Below are 8573 nucleotides of genomic sequence, written 5' to 3' on the forward strand. Positions count from 1 at the left end.
TCCCCTTTGAGTATTCCCCCAGGGGACTTCATTCCCCGAATGGAATACTTTTCCCCGCCATATCAAGAGGCACTTAGTCCTTTGGCAAATCTTAGTCATTTGCTATTTTCTTGCCTAAGTAACTAGGATAAACCTGTCTCCTTCTCTGAGATGTCATCCAAGTGTCTCCTAGAACAAACAAACAACCTGGAGAGGTTAATATTATCCCTTATTATTGTCATTAGCTTTTGGAGGATATATCACTAATTGCTTGTGGTAGTTCCACGTCATCTCAATTAATCCCAACTACAACCACCTGCAAGAGTATCACTTTTATTCCATTTTCCAGACGAGAGACCACAAACAGCATTGAATTAACCCCGCTTGGAACTCGCAGGGCAGGGATTAGAACTCACGGCTTTCCCAGAGTCTGGATTGTTAGCTACTAGCTCTGCCTCCTTCTTCCTTTCCATCCTTGCTTATACCCTCATTTTACATCTAGAGAATGTGCCCCCTAAACAGATTTTATATTCCATTAGCCTAATCATCACACAATTTAATTTAGAGACCCTCCTAGCAACTGCCACCGTTCCTTAGTTTTAAACTGTAATTTACAGTAGCCTGGAGACCACGTGCTGTTTCCAAACTATGCCCATTAAGTGTATAGACTGTCCACACTCAACCTATCCTATCCTACTGTCCATCTACAGCTTCCCTCCTGGGCCCTTATCAGTGAAATCAATTACAGCCTCATGTCCTCGCCCTTCACGTGCCGTCAAATCCATTCTCACACAGCACACTCGGGCTAATTGTGTGAATGCCTTTCCCCCGAGTTACTGGGTTTGAACGGTTGCTGAGCCCTGTCACCTCTTGGCCAGCAGCGCACACAATATTCCCACAGTGATGTGTTGGCCTCATTTTGGATGAACCCTTTGGTGCTGCTCTGGGTGTATCTCTTCTTCTCTCCGCTCCAATTTTCCCTTCCCCAGCAACTTCAGGGGCAGATATGGCTCTAATGCTGATCTGTCCAGAGTCTGTGAATAGAAAATAGTGAAGCTGAAACTATAGGAACTTCTATATATATATATATCAACTTCTTGGAATACAGATATTTGTTAAATACAAAAGGTGGGGAGGAAAAGAAGGGTACAGCAGAACTCGATGTATATATAACATATAACTTGTATTCTCTTCGACCAACTCCGTCAGCATTTTGAAATGGTGCATGTTTAGACATTCAGTAGACTTTTGTAATAGATACCATTAAGAGGCTTTTGTGTCTCTCTTCCGTTTCTATCTTCTTCCCTAATGCAGGCTTGAAATTCTCATCTATAATGTCAGTGTCAACTGTCACAATTATGAATATAAAAAAATAATGAAATATCAAAGTATGCCTCCTAAGTAGCAAGTGGAATTTGAATGGTATTCTTAAAACATTCTAGAACACGTTAGATATTTCTAAATTTGGAAGAGGTCTAGAACAATCCCTTCATTTTTCACATAAGAAATTTAGGTGTTTGTTTATATGAAATAATGGAAACAGCTTTTTTGTTAACAAGAATATAGTTAATTAATAACAGTAATTCTGGAACCCCTGACCAAATTTGGAAGCAAATATAAAACTCCTAGGTTGAGAGAGTGGGAAAATGCCAGGATCAATTCCATTTCTGAAATAATACTAGCGCCATCTAGTGGCCAAAGCAATAATTTCCAGTTAATAGCATCTGTGTTTATGATTAATGAACTGTGCTTTTTTTGGGGGGGGGTGTTTGTTTGTTTAATTGGGGTATAATTGCTTTACAATGTTGTGTTAGTTTCTGCTGTACAATGAAGTGAATCAGCTATATGTACACATACATCCCCTCCCTCTTGGACCTCCCTCCCTCCCACCCCCCATCCCACCCCTCTAGGTCATCACAGAGCACCGAGCTGATCCCCCTGTGCTTTATAGCAGGTTCCCACTAGCTAGATATTTTACACCTGGTAGTGTATATATGTCAATCCGGATCTCCCAATTCATCCCACACTTCCCTTTCCCACTGTGTCCACATGTCCATTCTCTACATCTATGTCTCATTTCCTGCCCTGCAAGTAGATACATCTGTACCATTATTCTAGATTCCACATATATGCGTTAATATACAATATCTGTTTTTTCTCTTTCTGGCTTACTTCACTCTGTATGACAGCCTCTAGGTCCATCCACATCTCTACAAATGACCCAATTTGATTTCTTTTTATGGCTGAGTAATATTCCATTGTATATATGTACTGCATCTTCTTTTGGGGTCTAAATATTTGAATAATTTAGACTACAAATGTAGTAAATGTTACCATTTCTGCCTGTGATTAGCCTCTTCCAAAGAGCATAATTATTCATAAATTGTTGTTTAAAGTGAAATTGGAAAAGAGGCAAAATCCAGTACAGAAAACATAAGGTATTTCCTCAATTATCTTCCAAGAAAAGTTCGTGTTCATCTAAAAATCCATTGATATATTTATTATTAAAAACAGCAACAAAATACTATTTTTAACCAAGGCAATACAATTCGTACCAATTTATTAGTTAATATACATTGCCAACCAAAATGTAAAACACGTAAATTATTTATTGATTCTAAAAATCCATGGGATTAGTGCTTTATTATCATTTTCCTGTTCTTTGGACTAATAAACTAAAGCATAATGAGTGGATTGTTGTATTTGTATAGGGAGGGAAAGCCCATTTTGTGTTTATCTAGCCCAAGAGTTGTTACCTAGGATTCTGTGAAAACTTAGACATTTCAAGCTAAACTTTTTGTGTTTGTGTGTATTTGAGAAGAAACCTAAGCTCTCTTCAGATTCTCAAAGGAGTTTCTGGCACCTTAACTGTTTATGAAACCCAGAGCACTAGTTACACAAGTGGGTTCAGTGAAAATTCATCAAGTTGTGTGCTTGAGTCATGTTATCCCTTAAAAGAAATCTTACAACTTTAGGAGCCATTGTTTTTGTGTTCCCAAACTTAAATTAATAAACCCTCACCATGTGCTGAGTTAAATATGTGGTAAACGTTATTAAAGCCTTTTGAGGATCAAATTCTCCAATGGTAAAGTATGAGGAACTTCCCTTGGCTTGTTGAGAAACCTACTCTAAAAACTACTATAAAATTAAAACTTTCTGAAACTTGATCCCTGCTTCCAAAACCCACCCACGCTGCTTCTTACTACTTCTTCCTCCACAGCTGGTAAAGTGATGTTTGGAATCTTTAATGCACTGCCTGAGGAAGAGAATTAGACGCTTATTGTCACTCTCCCACAAGGAAGGAAAAGGAACTTGGAAAAATAAAGAACACGAAAGATATGCATGCTTTAGATTTGTATTATAGCACCAAGCCCGTGCTGGTGATCTATTTCTCGTCTCTCACCTTCAGATTCCGCTTGTTTTCCTGCTCCGTGAAAGTAAACCTGGGCCTTTGAAATATTCTTCCTCTGCCACTTGAGCCTGAAGCTTCGTGAGTAGAAGGTGCCAGGGAGACATTCCAGGAGGAAAAGAGTTTTGCTTCCTGGTTGCAGGGTGCTCACCCAGCAGGGTCCTGCTGGTTCGGGGCTTCTCGGGTCCCAGGCTCATGCGGCGTCCAGCCCGGGCAGTGCCTGGGGGTCAGCGCACTCAGCGGGCAGCAGCTTCCTCCAGCCCCACCCCTATGGTGCATGCACACACACACACACACACGCACACTCGGTGCTTTTGTAGCAGAGCGCCTGACTCATCTGGGTTCAGCTCCTGCTGATGGTGGTGCGTGGCACCCAGCAGCCAGCTGCCTCCTGGATGGCCCCGCGTGGGGTTCTGGGTGGACGTCCTCCTCTGAGATGCTTCCCCGTGAACAGCTCTCCCTGGCTCTCTGGAGGGTGGATAGCCAGCAAATCCTTCCCGTGGGACCCCACTGGGACATCCATGCTACGCACGAGCCAGGGCAGTGAGCAATTCCAACAGGGTCTGTGTCTGGGCCTGGGGTCTCCTCTTGGGGCACTTCATCCCAGCCCCAGGGACCCTGACCGGTCCTTATGCTGCTATTCCTGTATTCTTCAGAGTATTTTTCCGATTCTTAGTACCCCATCCCTCACGTTCTAATCCCCTGGTGTAATTAATAATTCTTTGTGTTAAACTTACATGGTTCGGGCTTCCCTGGTGGTGCAGTGGTTAAGAATCCGCCTGCCAATACAGGGGACACGGGTTCGAGCCCTGGTCCGGGAAGATCCCACATGCCTCAGGGCAGCTAAGCCCGTGCGCCACAACTACTGAGCCTGCGCTCTAGAGCCCACGAGCCACAACTACTGAGCCCGTGTGCCACAACTACAGAAGCCCGCGCACCTAGAGCTCACGCTCCACCACAAGAGAAGCCCGCGCACCGCAGCGAAGAGTAGCCCCCGCTCGCCGCAACTAGAGAAAGCCCGTGGGCAGCGACGAAGACCCAACGCAGCCAAAAACAAATAAATAATTTTTTTTTAAATCCCAAAACTTACACGGTTCAACTTATTGTGCGGTTGTCCTCTCCTCAGTGGACCCAGAGGCTGTTACAGCCTCAGCCTCCACTCAGCTGAGATGTGCTAAAGGAATCTGTCAATAGGTGAAGAGAATAGTAACTAGATTACATTAATTCTATAGAACAGTTAATCTGGTTAAACACAGTTGTATGGCTTGCTACCTCCTCTTTACAGAGATTTCAAATACATGAAGAGTAGAGACGAATCCTTAATTGACAAGAGTTATGCAAACAGGACCAATTGTTGTATGTGCGATTCAGAGAAGCTTGTAAATCAGATATTTGTACCATGGAGTAGCTTTGAAAGGTGTGAAGATCAGAACTGTGGAAAAATATCTGAGAATTCTTAACCAGTCAAATAACTCAAATATGGTTCTTTTCCTTTAAAGTCCAGAGACATCTTAACAGCAAAGAGCGCGAGTGATATGGTGGATGGTAATTTGGGGTTATTGTAGCGGCCATTTTCCACTGGTCCACCATTCTCTCTCCACCTGTGGTTTGTGGGAGTCTGACTACCTAACACCTCCATCCTCCTCCGCCCCCTCCAGGCCCCACCCTATGTATGACATGAGCCTGGTGATCAGCTCTCCCACCCTCTGGCCACGAAGATTGGTGTAAAATGGGCACAGGACACAAATCTATCTGATGAATGTGAACCTGAGCACTTGACTGGAATGTTTTGCAAAGAGAAGATTTCTTTCTGCTGGGCTTACTGAACAGCTAGGATGTAAGCCTGGATGTGCTGATCCCATCTCAGCCAGTGCACAGGGGAAACCTGTCTGATAAAGAGGGAAATGGGAAAGCAGAGCCAGAAGATGCAAAAAAAAGAGAGAGAGAGATTGCTGATGACATCATTTGACAACCTGGATCTGGCCTCCGGCTGCAGGTTACCTAAAGTTTTCAGAAACAGGAGATGATGAAAACAGGTCAGTATGAGCTGAGTTCTGTCCCTTGTGGTCAATATAGTCCTGACTGCTGCTGTCACTGCCAGTGGTTTGTCTATCGGAGGCCCTTTGGTCCGTCGTAGGCGAGAGCGAGTGAGGTTCAGCCAGGTTTGTATTAAGCACCTACTGTGTACACAGCTCTCTGTGTTAGAGAATGAGCATTGGAATGATGAAATCTAACAAGTTTTTCAGGGGTGGTGGGCATCATTACCAGAGCAGACACTTCTACCCTCAGTGTTCAGTAACAAAGTGTCACTGCTCTGAATCAGGCAAGCTTCCTTAGAATATTTGGAAAAAAACGCTTGGCAAAATGGCAAAACACCCTTTTTACGCTGCAATTCTTTTTTCTTTTTTTTGCAATCTCTGATCTATTTTTTCTCACTCTTTAACCAGTTGATGAGATAGAAATAACCCACACAAATCCAGGCCAGACTTCAGGCAGACCTGAAGCAGAATAGGGAAGCTGGTGAGAGGCTGAGGTATTCGGCTCCCTTGTCCCCTTCACATACGTTTAAAGTTTTCACCACTGTCTTTGTTTTTATTTTCAAGACTGCTTGATCCGGAATGGATTTGTATAAAATATAAAAGCAAATTTTAAAAGAAATACAAGATGTGACATAGTGACAAAAGCCAGAAAATAGTGCATTCTAACGGACCTGTCCCTCTTTCTTTGGGTCCTGCTTCGTCTTCTCCAGCTGGGGGGTGACAGCCTGAGGGCCTGGTGTCTGTCAACGTTTCTTGTAACCGTGATATTTAAACACAGGCCTCTTTGTAGTGATTTTCTTCCATGCAGTCTTTTTTGGAAATGCGCCAAAGAGACATTTAATACAAAAGGTCAAGTTTTCTCCCCTGCCTTCCATTTAAAGCAAAATATTTTTTCTTTGTTTTATTTATGGAAGGGTTAAGTTCATTATTTTTATCATGCCGTACTAGGTTGCTTCATTACAATCCATAACTAGTGTCAGTTTTTTATAGTTTAATCTGTTCTCGGATGTTGATATTTTCTCCTAGATGCTTATCCCTATTTGTTAAATTTCTTTTTTTTTTCTTTTTTTCTTTTGTACTTAAAATTCAAAACTCAGTGCCAATCTTTTTGGAACCTCTGTACTTTTTTGTTTTGCTACGAATGTTTTTTATGAGGGAAATATTCTTAGAGTGGTGGTTACACGACAATCTGGGACCAAATGAATGCTATTTGCTATATAATCTCATCTTCTAAATGTATCATTTTAAATAAATCTATCAAAAGATGGATTCATATGAGAGTATTCTAGAACACTACTCATTATGTTACAATGTCCCATATGTTAGCAGTAAACTGTCAGCTCTAAGAAGTACAGTCTCCAAGTGATCTAATCATAAAGCAACATACATTGGGTGTTGTTTATTGGCACTTTGTCCTAGAAGTTAACATTTACTCTTTGTCTCAAAATGAACATTAGACATTACAAAACTAGAACCTGTTCTCCAAATATTCTAAAGTAAGATAACTTAATACCTGTCACTCCAAAGTGAACAGAACACATCTCATCTGCTCACAGTCTCTTCTCTCTGCAAAGGACCTCTTTGTTGACAGAGCAGGTGTGGCAACTTTGGACAAGAACATCAAAATTTCTTTAATTCCTAAGGATGTACCATTGACTCAATGAATGCCTCCCCTCAAAGGCTGTAAAGGGAGAACTTAAGCAATATTTTCACCTGCTGGAAGTTTAAATGTTTGTAAATAGTTAAAAATGCAAATATGTAACAAAATTGAGTTATGGCTGTTCTACAGTTAGTTACACATTATTATTTAGAGCATGTTAATTTTAATCCACATGCTTTCTAACGCCAAAAGGATTTGAAAGTGTTCACAATAAAATATGTGCCTTTACAGCAAGGAAGGTCCTACTGTATAACACAGGGACTATATTCAATATCTTGTAATAATTTATAATGGAAAAGAATCTGAAAAAGATACAGATATAGATAGATAGATAGATAGTTAGGTATAACTGAATCAATTTGCTGTATACCTGAAACATTGTAAATCAACTATACTTCAATAAAAAAACAAAAATAAAAAAATTAAATCCACTCATATCATAAATGAAAAAAAATGAATAAAACATATGCCATTAAAATTATCAGGATAAAACATCATAATCCAAGAAAGGAGATATTAACATAATTGTACCAGGACAAAAAAGGCTAAAAACACCTAGAATAAATTTTGCCAGGCAAGGCAAAAAAAAAAGCATAATGTATTGTATACTGATCAGCCAATGAAAGGAAGTATAATCCTTCAAAAGACACAAACATTTTCCAAGCACTAATCTCTAAGATTGATTGCTCAAAGTCTATAGGAGGAAAAATTAAGTATATTACAATCTATAAAAGTTTTACAAAAATACCAAAAATCTATCCTATGACCAGCTTTTACTTAATATCAATGACAGCCAAGGAATAGATGTTTAAGCCTTCCTCTTGTGAAAAAATGTTTTTGAAGCACTAACAGTATATTTTTAGGTAAATGATATCAATTGGTGTGTAGGTCATACATAGAAAAGATCAGGATAAAATGGTTTTCAAATTGTTCTGGGTGAAATTCTAGAAATTTCGTGCTGGAGGCTCCAGGCTGAGCTGGTTGTGCTCCGCAGAACCCCCCATTCTCCCCACCCTCCCCCATTTCCACAAAAGCAGCTCCACCTTTATATGTGTAAGGCTTCTGCAGATGATCGCACCGGAGGCACAGTTTCCAAGATAAACAGGGACCGTCAGGGTGAGTACTCTATACCAATCAGGTTCTAGCTCAAGTAGTCTTTATGCAGCGTGTTTCTTCAACATCACTTGCCGATTCTTACAACAACCCTAGGAGGGTGTCATTATTATATCTCTTTTACTGACACCAGGAAACTAAGACTTTGAAAAAAGGCATTTTATGAGTGAAGAAGAGGTGAGGTTCCTGGAAGCCCAGGTCATTGGGATTTTGAAGTCATCAGGGAGAATGACAGGCGTGGTTCTGGAGAGTGGCGGTCTTCAAGAAATGAGGAGAGTGGCATTCACAGCAAGGAGTGGCCAGTAGAATCTGTGGGGGGAAATTCAGCACTGGAGATTTCTAGGAAAGAGAGAGGGCCAGTGAGGACATCTGT

General features: G+C 41.0%; 1 long non-coding RNA gene across 1 annotated transcript; it reads right to left on the minus strand.

Annotated features, from left to right (window-relative positions):
• Window positions 1-296: 296 nt before the first annotated feature.
• LOC116763551 lies at window positions 297-3667 on the minus strand. Its single transcript, XR_004352552.1, has 2 exons — window positions 3383-3667; window positions 297-1013 (listed from the first exon to the last, which is right to left on the minus strand). It is a non-coding gene; the product is annotated as an uncharacterized LOC116763551 (long non-coding RNA).
• Window positions 3668-8573: the final 4906 nt, after the last annotated feature.

This window comes from Phocoena sinus, chromosome 12, assembly GCF_008692025.1.
Source record: "Phocoena sinus isolate mPhoSin1 chromosome 12, mPhoSin1.pri, whole genome shotgun sequence".
Classification (NCBI taxonomy): Eukaryota; Metazoa; Chordata; class Mammalia; order Artiodactyla; family Phocoenidae; genus Phocoena; species Phocoena sinus.